The sequence below is a fragment of the Muscardinus avellanarius genome (genome assembly GCF_963383645.1).
Source record: "Muscardinus avellanarius genome assembly, chromosome: 6".
Classification (NCBI taxonomy): domain Eukaryota; kingdom Metazoa; phylum Chordata; class Mammalia; order Rodentia; family Gliridae; genus Muscardinus; species Muscardinus avellanarius.
The window spans coordinates 36,468,474-36,484,104 of record NC_137791.1 but is presented as its reverse complement, the minus strand read 5'-3'; positions in this window follow the sequence as shown (position 1 = coordinate 36,484,104).

The window sequence follows — 15,631 nt, the reverse complement described above, 5'->3', positions numbered from 1 at the left end:
TGCTGAATCATATGGTAAGTTCATTCCCATTCTTCTGAGGATCTTCCATACTGTTTTCCAAACTGGTTGCACTAATTTGCAACCCCTTCAACAATAAATTAGAGTTTCAACTTCTCCACTTCCTCACCAGAATTTGTTGCTGTTTGTGTTTTAAATGATTGCTAATCTAGTTGAAATTAGGTGAAATTTCAGGGTAGTTTTGATTTGCAATCTCTCTGATTGCTAATGATGTTGAGCATTCTTTCATGCATTTATTGACCATTTAAATTTCTTCTTTTGTGAATTGTTAGTTCAATTGCCCATTTATTGACTGGGTTATTTGTTTTCTTAGTGCTGAGTTTCTTGAGTTCTCTGTATATTCTAGATAAAATTTCTCTATAGGAGAAATAGATGGCAAAATTCTTCATTTTTTTGGATTTTGGCTGAGGATTTTGTTGTTTATTTATTTATTTTTGCTATACAGAAGCTCTTCAGTATAATGTTATCCCATGTATTGATCCTCCTTTTAGTTTCTTGTGCCTTTAGGGTCTTATTGAGAAAGTTTTTACCTGTTTCTATGTATTGCAATGTTGGACCTATGTCCTCTTCAAAAAGCATCAAGGTCTCTGGTCTAATTTCCAAGTTTTTGATACATCTTAAATTGACTTATGCAGCTTAAGAAAGTGGGGTTTATTTCTATTTTTCTGCATATGGTTAACCAGCTTTGCCAATATAATTTGTTATATATGCTAGCATTTTTCCAGTGTATGTTTTTGGCCCCTTTGTCCAAAATCAATTGGTTGTGAGTGGATTTGATTCTGAGTCTTCTATTCTGCTTCATTGGTCTATATATCTGTTTTTGAGCCAATGCTATGCTGTTTTTATTACTATGGCTTTGTAGTATAGTTTAAATTCAGGTATTGTGATTTCTCCTGCATGTTTTTGTAGCTCAGAACTACTTTGGCTATTCTGCATTTTTTGTTGTTCCAAATGAATAGATTGATTTTTCTATGTCTGAGGAATCACCTTGGTTTATTAATGGATATTGTGTTGAATTTGTAGGTCACTTCTGAAAGTATGGCCATTTTGATGATATTTATTCTGCCTATCCATGATAATGAAAGATCTTTTCATCTTCTAAGGTCTTCTTTGATTTCACTTTTCAAAGTTTTATAATTTTCTTTGTAGAGTTCATTTACCTCCTTGGTTAAGTTTATTTCTAAGTAGTTTATTTTTTGTGTGATATTCTGAGTGAAAGTGTTTTCTGGATTTTTTTCTATTATATTATGGTTGGTATAAAATTTTTCTGATTTTTAAAGATTGATTTTGTATTCAGACACTTTGCTGAATTTGTTAATCAGTTTTATAACCACTTTTTGATTGAATTTGTTGGGTCTTCTAAGTATAGTATTATTTCATCTTCAAATAGTAAAAATTTTAGTTCTTCTTTTCCTATTTGTACTTTTTAAATTTTATTTCCTTGCTCAATTGCTCTGGCTAAAGTCTCAAGTACTATACTGAAAAGAAGTGGTGATGATGGACATCCTTGTCTTGTTCTTGTTATTAGGAGAAATTTTTGAAGTTTTATCCCATTTAATATGATGTTGGCTGTGAGCCTATTGTAGATTTCCATTATTATGTTGAAGTATGTTCCTTCTATTCCAATTCTCTGCAGAGTTTTAGCATAAATGGATGTTAAATTTTGTCAAATGTTTTTTAGAGTATATTAAAATGGTCATATAATTTTTGTCTTTTGTTTTGTTTATGTGTTGAATTACATAAATTGATTTACTTTTGTTGAACCAGCCTTTCAGCTCTGGAATAAACGCTATTGGCCATAATGTATAATTTTCTTGATGAGTTTTTGAATGAGTGTTGCTAGTAATTTATTAGTTTTGCATCCGAATTCCTCAACAATATTGAACTGTAGTTTTTCTTCTTGTGCTTTCTTTATTTGGTTTTGTTCTTATTGTGATATTGGCTTCATAGGATGTATTTGGGAGAGTCCTGTTTTTTTCTATTTTGTAAAATTAATTGAGGAGTATTGGAATTAGCTCTTATATTAAAGTTTAATTAAAATTACTTGGAAAACTGTCTGGTTCTGGACTTTTATTTTATGGTAGGCACTTTTTTTGCTGCTTTAATTTCTTTGATTGTTACTAGTTGGTTTAAAATTTCTATATCTTCCAAACTTATTTTAGGAAGATTGTATCTATGTAGAAAGTTGTCAATTTCATCCAGATTTTTCAAAACTATAAAATCATGTTTCACAGTAGGTCTATTTTCTCATTCTCAGAAAGTGTAATGGAAAGAATATTTATTTAATAATAAGAAATATTCTAAAAATATTTCTATCCCATGAAAATAGATACACCATGATGCTAAGAGCTGATTAAAAGCTGTTTGAAATTTTTCCCAAGCTATTTAGAGAGTTGTAGAAATTAATGCCAATAACAAAAGCTTAAAAATATGTAGTGTTGATGATTTTTATAGTATTCCTCTTCAACAAGTGCAACAACAACAACAAAAAGGCAATTTATTCAAATTATGATAACTATTGTTTATTTTGTTCTAAGGTATCATTTTTTTCTAAAAATGTTGAAAAACTTCTGACCCTTGTTAAATAATTATTGACCTCCCAAATGCTTTTTTTTATTCAAAAGTAAAATCCAAAGTCTTCTTTACAATAAACAGCAAGATAAATTTATATATTTTGTGACATAGTATAATCTAAAGAGAATCAGTACTGATAAACACCACATTGATTACTTTATTGAAAAATATGTTAATTATTTTGATGATTAAAGTGTAGTAGGTCTTCTGTGTGTTTTGATAAAACATACACATATCAGAGGACAGAAGACAAATTTTACAATATTTAAAAGTCAGAAATACTAGAAAGTTAGTAGGGTTGAAATATTCTAGAAAAAATAGATCTTCCCAACTAAACTGAGAGCAAAGTAAATATTGCATGATATATCAAACAAAATGTGTACATTGTCTCCTGAGATTTAGAACACTCATACACACATGCACACATACTCATAGACACACATACCACATAAATTAAAAACTGTTGTTCTTATAAAGGTAAGTGAGACTGCTAGTTTTTGTAGGGCTACAGCAAGAAAAGCTCTGTGCTATTATTTTACCTTTCAACAAAGCAGATTCAATGATGTTGGAAGAGTTTCAGCTGAGATAATTTTAGAAATCTCCAATATGTTTCAGTAGGGAAATCACAAGGATTACAAAAACAGAATTGTTGATCCAAAATACTAAGATATGCAATCTAAACTTCTCATCATTACCTAGTTTTATTTAAATCATTTGAATTTTAAATTGTGTTTACAGCATCATTTTATTAAAATTAATAATAATATGTTAGTAACTGATTTCACCACATTCTGTAAAGTATAATTAAAAACTTAAGCAGGTGGCTTAGACCTAGAACTGCTTTGTCTTTGTTATTATCTCACCCAAGTGGCATCACTGACAGTATATAATGACAATTTAACAATTGGATCTGTTAATTTTGTTTCTATAAAGTATATTCAAAAATAGTAGCAAATTCTAACATAATGAAATATAATTTAGAGTGGCTTACATAGCACATATGCTGGAGCCCATAAGCTCATGTATTTAGATTTTTATTTCTTGAATGTAAATTTTATATAAAAAAAGAATATAAGAAAATATTTGAGTCTTGCTAACAATATACATGATTAAGCATCTTGACTGGAACTTACAATTTTTGTTTCATTGCATCAAAAGCAAAATAGATTATTGACTACCAATTGGAATGTATAATATACATAGTAAAAATGTAGTAAAGTATCATATACTAGAATGTAAAAACAAGTAAATTTGACTAACTGTAAAGAAGTTCTTTTAATTATTCTGTTTGAAATTTTTCAAATACAAATATTTTAGAAAAAATACTGCAGAGATTATTTCATTGGGAAATTTTTTTTTTTAGTTTTTTTTTTTTGTGTGTGTGTGTGTGTGTGGTACTGGGGTTCCTAGAAACACTTCTAATTCTGGCTATACTCCTAGACTTTTTTATAGTTTTTATTTGGAAACAGGGTCTCTTAAGCCAGTGAGGATGGCTTCAAACTTCTTGTCTCCACCTCACAAGTGTGGGGATTACAAGCATGCACCACCATGCCCGGCATCATTGGGCAAATTTGAATGTTGTATCTCATTGTTGATTTCTGTGCTGTTAGAAGCTTAGGAAATGCACCTATATTTATCAGACATTTAGGCAATAGCGAGTTAGGTCAGCAGAGATGTGAAAAAATAATATTTATAATTTAATGACATGAAAATGTAGGTAAGAGATCTTTCACAAATAGTTGTACTGTTTGACAAGGTTCGAATTCTATGAAAATGTTCAGAAAAGTATATATCCTCAGATATGCTCAGAAAAAAAAAAATATATATAACCATTCACTTTCTCTCTTAACCATGAAAGTGACTGCTAATAACTCTACAAAATATTCTTGAATGCAAAAATAAAAAATGCCAGTTCAAAAAAAAAGGTTTGATTTTATAAGATTTATCTGGCTAGTAATACTGCTAAGAATCCAATATAATATAATTTTCCAATGGAAACATCTAATTAACTAAAGCCAGAATGTTTACACTTAAGACATTCAATCCTGGAAAGAGCAAGGCTTTATTCCCATTGAGGCAAATTAATAGATCAAATGATCTGATCTGTATTTGTATAAATTTATCAATTTCAGATCAGATCATTTAAAATAATATATTATTGATTTGTTTAAATTCATCATGTCACTGCTAGTTGAGGGCCTTAAATTACAACCAGCCACAAAATAAGTTGAACAAAAAATCATATAGTGAAGAGATATTATATGTTATTATAAAAAAATAATCACTAACATATTTCAATCATGAACAGTAACTACTTTAAAATAATGCCTTACCATATATAAGTCAAAAATTAAAATAAGTAGATAAATTAAAACTATAAGCTGTTTTAAAAATATTTAAGATAGATAAATCATAAGTAGAATAACAATATAGAAGGCTCATTACTATATTTAACAAGCATTGTCAAACAATTTATAAAATTCTAGACACCAAAATCATAAAATATAAATTGTATTTAGTTTCATGTTGATCATTCATAAAACAGAACATGTTTAAAAATGAATCAAAAACACAAATAATATTACAGAAACATTAATTAAAATAGACTATTGTACTGTTACACCATAAGAAATTAATATTATATGTATAAAAATAGGAAGTAAAAAACAAAAGCTCATGCCAGGCATGGAACACACACAATCCCATTGCTTGTGAGGGTATGAGAGAAGAATCATAGGTTTGAGGCTAACACAGTAATGTAACAAAACCTATTTTAAAATAAAACATAAAATGTTCTGGAGGTAAAGCTCTATACCAGAACAACTCTAGGTTCAATCCCTAGCAACCTCCCCCCAAAAAGTATTAAAATAAATAATAAAAATAATAGTCTCTGAAAATATTTTCTATTTGCTAAATATTCTTCTATGTCTTTTTTTACTTTTATTTCTCCTTTTTTTTTTTTTTTTTGCGGTACTGGAGATGGAACCCAGGGGCATTGTACCTCCAAACTATAGTCCCAGTCCTATGTTTTATACTTTATTTAAAAACCGGGTTTCACTGAGTTTCAAAAGGCATCACTAAGTAGTTGAGATTTTCCATGAACAGAGATCCTCCTGTCTTAGACTCTCATTCTTCTATGTTCTTTATGTGCAATAAGAATCTTTTTATACATTCTTTGAGGTAAGCATTTTTATTACTATCATATTTTTGAGATAGAAATATTTAAAGTCCATATATAAGAAAGTAGTATTTCTCCCAAATCTGAGTTTTTATAGCTACTAAACTGAAAAACCACAACAAAATAAAATAACTAACATTTAAGAACAGTTAAATAAGTGAGGTCATTTATGGGTTAAAGAAGATATATAATTATAAAATACTGATGATAATAAAAGTATGTTTTCAAAATTTGGGGCATAATTAGATTAGTATTAAAATAAATACAAAAATTTGAATACACATTTACTCATTATTAAAAGTTTACTAAACAAATCTTGCATAATAGGCAATTTTATTCATAGCAAAATAAAAAAGAAAAATATGCAGATCGCATATTCAATTTAAATATAGAAGAATTATAAAAATTATAATAAGCACCAAAAAATAAAATATTAAATTTTTCTGATTAAAAGTGAATTTAAAATAGCATAAAAGTAGAGAGGTGATAAAAACTATAGTTTTTGAACAAATATAGTTTAATAAAAAAGAGCCAAATACTAGTAGTACATAAAAATCTTACTGTATCTTTTTGACTGAGTTTAGGCAAGTTATATTTATCTAGAAAGTTGTCAATTTCTTTCAGATTTTCCTTTTTTTCTGGAGTATAGCTTTTCTTTTTCTATAGTTTTTCAAAGTAGTTTCAAAAAAATCCTCTGAATTTCTACACTGTCAGTAGTAATATCTTCTTTTTTTTATCTCTTATCTTTGTCTATACAGAGAATTCAAGAAACTCAGCACTAAGAAAAGAAATAACCTAATCAACACATGGGCAAGTGAACTAAATAGGCACTTCACAAAGGAGGAAATTCAAATGGCCAATAAATGCATAAAAAGTGCTCAACATCATTAACAATTAGAGAGATGAAAATCAAAACTACCCTGATATTCCACCTAAGTCCAACTAGAATGGCAATCATTCAAAACAGAATGTGGAGAAGTAGGAAGTCTAATATGCTCATGGTGGAACTGCAAATTAGTGCAACCACTTTGGAAAACTTTATGGAGGATCCTCAGAAGAATAGGAATGAACCTACCATTTGATCCAGCAATACCACTTCTGGGTACCTACCCAAGAGAAAGGAAACCAATAGCTACACAATTCACTATTTCCAAACTACGAAACCAGCCAAGATGTCCATCAACAGATGAATGGATTACAAAACTGTGGGATATGTACACAGTGGAATTTTACTCAGCCATAAAAAAATGCAGTTATGTCATTTACAGGAAAATGGATGGGACTGGAAGACATGCTAAGTGAGATTAGTCAGTCACTAAAAAGAAGAAATTGGATATTCTCCCTAATATGTGAAAGATATGGGTCATAGGGGTAACTCGAGATGAAGAAGGATATTCTATAGATAAGCAAATAAAGCAACCTAACTGAGGGGATGGGAGGGGGCAAGAGAAAAATTCTCTAATGCACACGATATATTTTTACACATATATCAAAGTCAATCACTAAGCCAAACATGAAAAGGAGGCATGGGGAGAGAATAGGGTGAAAACTGGGTAAGGGCTAATTGGGTTATGTGTGCATGTATTCTCCACTATCTTGCATCCCCTTAAGATGTATAAATACAGCTGGGCATGTTGTTACACGCTTCTAATCCCAGCATTTGAGAGGCTGAGACCAGAGGATCATGGTTCACAGACAGCCTCAGCTACACAGTGACGCCTTCCATAACTTAGTGAGACCCTGTTTCAAAATAAAGAATAAAAATCATGGCAGAGCTTATAGCTTGGAGGTCAAATGCCCCTGGGTTTGACCCGCAAAAAAAAAAAGATATATAAATACAATACACCAATAAAAAATTTAAAAAATCTTTATATATATATATATATATACATACACACACATATATACATATATATATATATATATATATATATATATCACATGATTAATTTAAAATGCCCAATACAATTCAAGGAAGTATATGTAACTAGTAAACAAAATACATTTTCTCTTGTTTTCATTCTTAATTGCAGGAGAAATATGAAAAGAAAAAATAAAGATTGATAAAGAAAACAGTTCAAATAATGTTGTGTCCATATATGACATGTACAAGAAGGGGATGGAGGGGTGAAATACAGAGGGAAACAAAGTAAGTATAATGCATCTGTATGTACGTATGACTTTGAATCTCACTATGGTGTATAATTATAATGCACTAATAAACATATATTTTAAAATGTTTCAAAACTGAATAAGGTAATTTAAAAGTGATCCCAGCATTCTACAAAGAATCTATTTTTGCATACATACAGGGATTATTTAAGAAAGGATGAATTATTATAGTACCATAACTTCATTTTTATTGATAATCCATAGAGACCAGAAATTTAAAGATCAATAAATTATCATAGCAATAAATTTAATGAGGATTAATAAAGTTGCAGGTGCAGAAACATTTTTTACTGCCCATGAAAATGGTACTCTCTCTTTTTTACTTTATGAAAAAAAAAATGGTAGTTCCAAGAGACCTGCTGATAATTATTGAATCTTCAAGAAAGAGGAACTTTAGTTTTGTTCCCTATCTGGATATTTTTAAGCAGTTTAAAGCTATAGGCCCTCCATTAATTACTGTTAAAATGCAATTGAAAGCCATCAAAGAGCTCAAACCATATACACTATAGCTTGAGAAACATTGTGATTTCTAATTTATTGTCTGAATCAGAACATGTGAATTCTATATAGAAAGTACTGCTGAAGCTATTGATGTCAAGATGAAGAGAAAGAAAAAAAGACACTCTATGCTGCAGATGTATAGCATATGTTTTAGTCAACATTCATATTGCTGTGACCCAAAATACATGATGATTGGGCATGATTTAGAAGATTTATTTGATCACATTTAAGTAGGATTTAGAGGTTTCAATTCATGTTGGGCCATATCACTTCTGCAGAAGAGCTCAGGCCATGGCATCAAAAAGCAAAAAAAGGATAGAGTACAAAATACATAATGAGATACAAAAATATATAATCCTAAAATCCACACTTCCAGTGACTTAGTTCTACCAGTCACATCCTACTTGCCTAATTGCTCACCCAATAAACCCTTTAATCCATCAATGGATTTATTCACTGATTAGAATAGTGCCTTCAGGATTCAGTTATTTTACCTCTGAACAATTTGCCTTGTCAATACATGAATTTCCCAGAACACACACTATATAAACAACATAAAAGCATATATTGCCAGTGTATAATTTTCTATGTTCCAATTTGAACTTGATAAAAATGAGCATTAGAACTCACAGAAACATACATTTTACTTGTGGTGACAAGAACTCAGAAACATAAAAAGGACAAGAACTTAGGTAAAGGTAAAAGCAAAATGCTGCCCCTTTCTTTGAAATAGTAGTGCAGTAATTTATTCTTTGGTAACCTTGAAAGAGCTCACAGTTGAACTTTAAAAGAAAGTCAGTATTTATTATTTGGAGGTAAATCGTATGATAATAAATATGTAGAAGACTTCTGAGAAGATGCAACCAAGGGAAGCCGCACATATCAGCCCTGCTTATTTCCCCTGCTTTAAAAGCAGCATTCTTGCCGGGCATGGTGACGCACGCTTTTAATCCCCGCGATTGGGAGGCAGAGACAGGAGGATTGCGCAGGTTTGAAGCCAGCCACTCGTGCTGGCTTAGGAGACCCTGTTTCCAAATAAAAATGTAAAAATAGGTCTGGGAGTGTAACCCGGAGGTAGAAGTGCTTCCAGGAACCCCAGTACCACAAAAATAAATAAATAAATAAATAAATAAATAAATAAATAAATAAATACAGCATTCTTACAAAAGCGAGAAAACACCATAACTTTAAAGAACATAATAAGTAAAAGGCAACAGAAAAATATAAGCTAGAAGAGTAATCAGAAAACAGAAAAGAAATCTGCCTGCCTTGCAGCCACAGATACCACAGCTGTATCATCCTGCCTCACTGCACCTGACTCCAGAAAATGACAAGAAAATAACCAAGAACTTGAAACAAAGAAAGCAGCTGCAGGCCATTTGGTTTTACGTCATCAGTTTCTCCTGTGCAAACACCAACTACAACTTGGTACATTGGTGACTGAGCTCACCGTGTCCTCCAGAGATCCAGAGGGACACTCAACAAAACTTAAGCAAACCCATTGTCCCATAGGAGAACACCCAGTGCAGTAACCTCGTGGACTCAGACAGTCCTAATAAACTTCCTGGGTCTGAGACTTTGCAGTTCAACTAAGTGAAGATGGGGATAGAGTCTGCTGTTGTACATAGCAGAGGTTCCAAGAGACTAAGGGTTTGCATTGATGGGAAACATGGAGAGAGACCTATGCTTAACACTAGATCCAACTAGTAAGATCTATGAAATCACCACAGACCATCTACTCTTGATGAACAAGAAGAAGTCAGACAAGACCAGCCTTAGCTGTGAAGAACAAAGACTCTTAACTGAGTTTGGTCTCGAAGGTATCTGCCACCTATGCAGGCAGGGAAAAAACTCAAGCTCCACATCCATGGAAAGCCTGGAGAATGACCTACACTTAATACTAGATCCAGCCTCATTGAAATCAGCCATTTTCATAGACTGACAAAGACTCAGAGAAACAGCTTGCATAAGGAAAAATGCCAGTAGCATTCTGTGTCTTCAGAGAGAGAGTCTGAAGAGGCCCAGTCTGCTGAGTATTTATATATTTGTATGGTTGCATTATTTTGTTATTATAGTTTAGTTTTTTGTTTCTTGTTTGTTTGTTTTTTATGAATGTGCATGCTTGTTTGGTCTCTTCTCACACACTCACCCAAGCTTCTTCCCTTGTATATACCTACTTTATTCTCTCCATCCCTTTTCTTTTTTCTCTCTTCCTTTCTCTTCTTTGTCTTGTATTAAATATACTTGATATCACTATACTAAATACCCTATATTGGTTACTAGAATATTACTACACATTCAGTATCTCTAATTTCTACTATATACTACCTAACCAAACTCATACTCTGATTCTATTTGATTCTATCTGTACCTTTAACCTATTCCTGGATTTATAATTTCACTTTCCCCCTCAGTCACCATTCACTGTTGGATAAAAAAAAAAAAACAACTTTCCCTTGAATAGAGATGACATCTAGAGATGAGAAAAATATATCAAAAGCAATAGATACAAACATATGAAATCATGAAAAGGATGAATAACTAGGAAACAATGATCTACCACAATTCCACTTTAACAGAACCTGACAACACAAAAGTGCAGAAATAACCAGAAGGACAAATCAGAAATATAACTGTAGAAATAATACAGGAATTCCAAAATATATAGAGTCTGAAATAAATAAAAGATGCAATCATTGAAGTAAAGGCATAAATTCAAGCTATAAATAAGTGACTGTGGCAACATAGAGAATAAAATCTTGCTCTTGGAAGATGATCACTCTAAAAACAAATGCATAGTATATACTTTAGAAAAAATAATTTGACAACATGAATTGGACATAAAAGAAATATGGGCCCATTTTTAAAAAGCTAACCTAAGAATAATAGGCATAGAAGAGGTAATAGAGTGTAAATCCAAACAGAATAAATATCTTTTAAAAAAGTAATATCAGAAAAATTTCCAAACATAGAACAAGAGGATGATTCACACATATAGGAAACTTATAGAATCCTCTCTAGACAAGATCAGAAAAAGGGATCACCATGCCACATAATAGTCAAACTGACCAATGTAGAAACCAAGGAGATAATCTTAAAGGCAACAAAAACAAAAGACCAAGTGATAATCAGAGGTACCAATTAGAATAATTCCAGATTCCTAAACCAAGTCATGGAAGCTAGAAAGGCCTGGAGTAACATATTCTAAACTCTGAAAAAAAGTAAATTGCAGCCAAAAATTTTCTATCCATCAAAACTATCTCTCAAATTAGACTGGGAAATAAAAATCTACAGTGACAAACAGAAGCTGAAAAAATTTATGTCTCTCAAACCAGCACTAGAGGAAATACTCAGAGATTAACTGCAATGAATAAATAAATTATAAATGCCAGAACCAGAGAAACAAGAATGTTTATTAAGGAAACAACTAAGCAAAGAAGAAAAAACACTTCCTCAAGCAGAAGTTAACACTCAACATGTTAAAAATTTAAAATTATCTCTCAATAATTACACTGAACATAAATGGCCTCAAAGCCCCAGTGAAAAGAAATTAGATGGCAATATGGATTAAAAACCAGAATTCATCTATCTTCTGCCTGCAAGAAACACACCTTACAAGAACATATAATAGCAAACTAAAGGTAAAGAGCTGAAGAAAAGTAATCCATGCCAACAGAACTCAGAGAGAAGCAGGAGTAGCAACTATGATATCAGAAAAGTTATATTTAAAGCCCAAGCTTACCAGAAGAAACAAAGAAGATTATTTTTTACTGGTAAAAGGAAAAATTTAGTGTAAGTAAATAATGATAGTTAACATTTATGTCCTAAATATAGGGACAGCTACTTTCATAAAACAAACTTTTTATATTAAATAACACATAAATACAAACACAACAATACCGCAAGTCTACAACACACCTCTTGCACCATTAGACCAATCATCTTACAAAAGATCAGTAAGTAGCCAGGCGTGGTGGCATATGCTTGTAATCCCAGCATTTGGGAGGCTGAGACTGGAGGAGAGTGGTTCACAGACAACCTTAGGTACTTAGTGATGCCCTCCGCAACTTAGTGAAACCCTGTTTCAAAATAAAGAATACAAGATAGGACAGGGGGTGTAGCTTGGAGGTAGAATGCCCCTGGGTTCCATTTCCAGACAGAGATTCTTTATAACCTTTATAGATAACCTCAAAGCCATATATATATATATATATATATATATATATATATATATATATATAGTCTTTGAGGTGTCAAAAGAAGCTTCATAATAATTCAAAAATAAGAGAACTTATCATGGTAGCTAAATGTAAAAATGTTATACACAATACAGTTAATTATATGACAGCAATGGATAGTTGGAAATATAAATGATTTTTAAAATATCAATAAATAAATGAATTGAAAAATTTGGCTAAATTTTTGAAGTTACAAGTTAATATGTAAAATTATATTGGGACAATGACATTAATAAATGCTTAAATAAATACAAAAAATCATATCTAAAAATGTTGCTTCTAGTATTCTGTAAAAAGATAATCATTTCCAATTTAGTGAGTAAGCCCATTTATGTAATAAAAATATAAAAATCTTCTTGAAAAGGAATATTGTGTGTGAATTTATTCTGCCATATTTCAAAATGTGTAAGGAAATTTAAGTAATATAGTGTGGTGATGAGAAAGAAACATAAAATGAACACATGTAATGACACGTAGAAGCTAAAAACAAACATGCATCAACCCTTTATATATGACAATGATGGCATTACTTGTATATTCAATAATATGTGTGTGTGTGTGTGTGTGTGTGTGTGTGTGTTTGCATGTGCTACTGGGGATAGAATGTAGGGTAACTACCTCCAAGCTAAACCTCCAGCCCTATTTTTCTACTCTTCATTTTGAATCAAAGTCTCAATAAGTTGAGGAGGGCCTCATCAAATTGTTGAGGCAGGCTGTGGACCTGCTAACCTCCTGTTTCAGCCTCCCATGTACTGACATTACAAGCCTGTATCATCATGCCCAAATTTACTGTTTTTTAAAATTAAATTAAGACATTTAATCTAAGGAGAGCCTAAGTATAAAGTCATGTTGAATCATGGACTAGGTAATTATTATATTAAAATCTTGACTGTATTTTTAAAGGTATTTTTAATTGAATCCACTGATTTTAATATTAAATTAATAAAATTAATGTTCCCACTATAGTGATAATTAAACAAGTATAAAATTTAATTATATTTAAAACATTTAAGATTACCACTTGTCTTATTGCTTTTGTTTTTCAAAACACATCTCATTGTTTCATTTCTTAAGAATAGTTAACATTCATTATATATAGTTGCAAAATACTAAACATTTAATAAGCATAATCAGAAGTCATTAAATATCAATATTCATTGTATACATTAATGTTAATTTAATTTAATTTTATTTTTTGGTGGTACTGGGGTTCCTGGAAGCCATTCTACCTCCGGGCTACGCTCCCAGACCTATTTTTACATTTTTATTTTGGAAACAGGGTCTCCTAAGCCAGCGCGCGTGGCTGGCTTCGAACCTGTGCGATCCTCCTGTCTCTGCCTTCCAAGCGCGAGGATTACAAGCATGTGCCACCACGCCCGGCTTAATGTTAATTTTTAAAAATATGAAATGACAAAATTTTACTACATTATATTTTCAAAAATATAACATTGTTAAGTCAAAAATTCTTATTTTTCTAATAATAAATTTAATGACATAATCTAATGAATATATTTGTTTTCTTTATAAATTTAGATCTAAATTTTAGGGAGATATACTTTTCAAAATGTGAGCATCGCTTTATTTGAAAGATAGAGTAATCAAATGAAGTAAAAAAAGTAATAACTAGATAAATGTACAAAATCAACTTTATTTCTTTTAAAATACAGTATCAAATGAAATTCCCTATAATTATATCACATAAAAAATATTTATTCATATTTGTATTCATAATGTACCCACTAGCCAGAGCAAAAATTCAAGGTGGATACTTTCTTGGGATACTTAATCTCAGTACAGATAAAAATTCCATCTTTCCTGTCTTCAACCTTTTTCACTTCAAATTTAATGTGATCTATGATTTAAATTGCAAAAGTCTTTATGCATTATGATCACTTCAAATTTATACTTTATAATTTATTTTATTATTCTCTGAGTATATTTAAACATAAGTATTTAAAATTTTATGTTTTGTCTTCAGATGGCATCATTGATGGTACAAATAAACCTTGTTTCTTTTCTCTTTACATAAATCTGGTACTGATACTATAATGTTAAGTATACTGGATGTTATAAAAAGCCTTTTTATTAGTTATTAAAGAACATTACCAGTTTTAGGATTATTATTTATAATAACAAATATGAGCATAAAATTAATAGTAAAGCTAATTAAACCAGATATATGGGTGTACTCTCTAACCCTAATACTTGAGAGGCAAAGTATTTGGATGTCTAATCTAGTACTTGAGGAAAAAAATCACAAGTTTGAGACCAGTGTAGGCAACTTAGTGAAACTCTCAGAAACCTAGCAAGAACCTATTTCAAAACAAAAGAAAATATATCAAAAAGAGATGGAGCTTTAGCTCAGGAGTAGGATGTCCCTGGGATTTATTCACAGTACAAAAGAAAGAGTTCTTAGCTATTGAAAAATGTTAAGGATAAATATAATTTTTAAATAGAAATTAGATATTTATTACATAAAAATGTAGCAAAATTTTATCTGCAGTCAATTAAAAAAACAAAATGCAATATAGACTTTTAGCAACAATATTTTATAAACATTTTAGCAAATTTTATACAACTTAAAATTAATATAAAGAAAATACCATCACTATTTATCCTTTATAGATATCAAACTGGCAGTTCCAGGAAAATGGTGAACAAGGGCATTAGTACATCTCAGTCCTGTTGACACCCAATATCTATGGCCATAGAAATAGCATCTTAACAAGAGAAAATAAAACAGGATAAAGTTGAATAGAGCAATGAAAATTGAAAGGCAGTGTAAACAAAGCTAGAGGACAAAAGAGAGGACAGAAAAGTACCCCCATAACTCCCCTGATGAGCAGTGTTGGCTGTGGGACCAAAATAATGTTGATGCAATATTACCTATCTGGACTTGGACTGCTGGTCCTGCAGCATCCAGAAAACTTCAGCAAAATAGCCAACAACA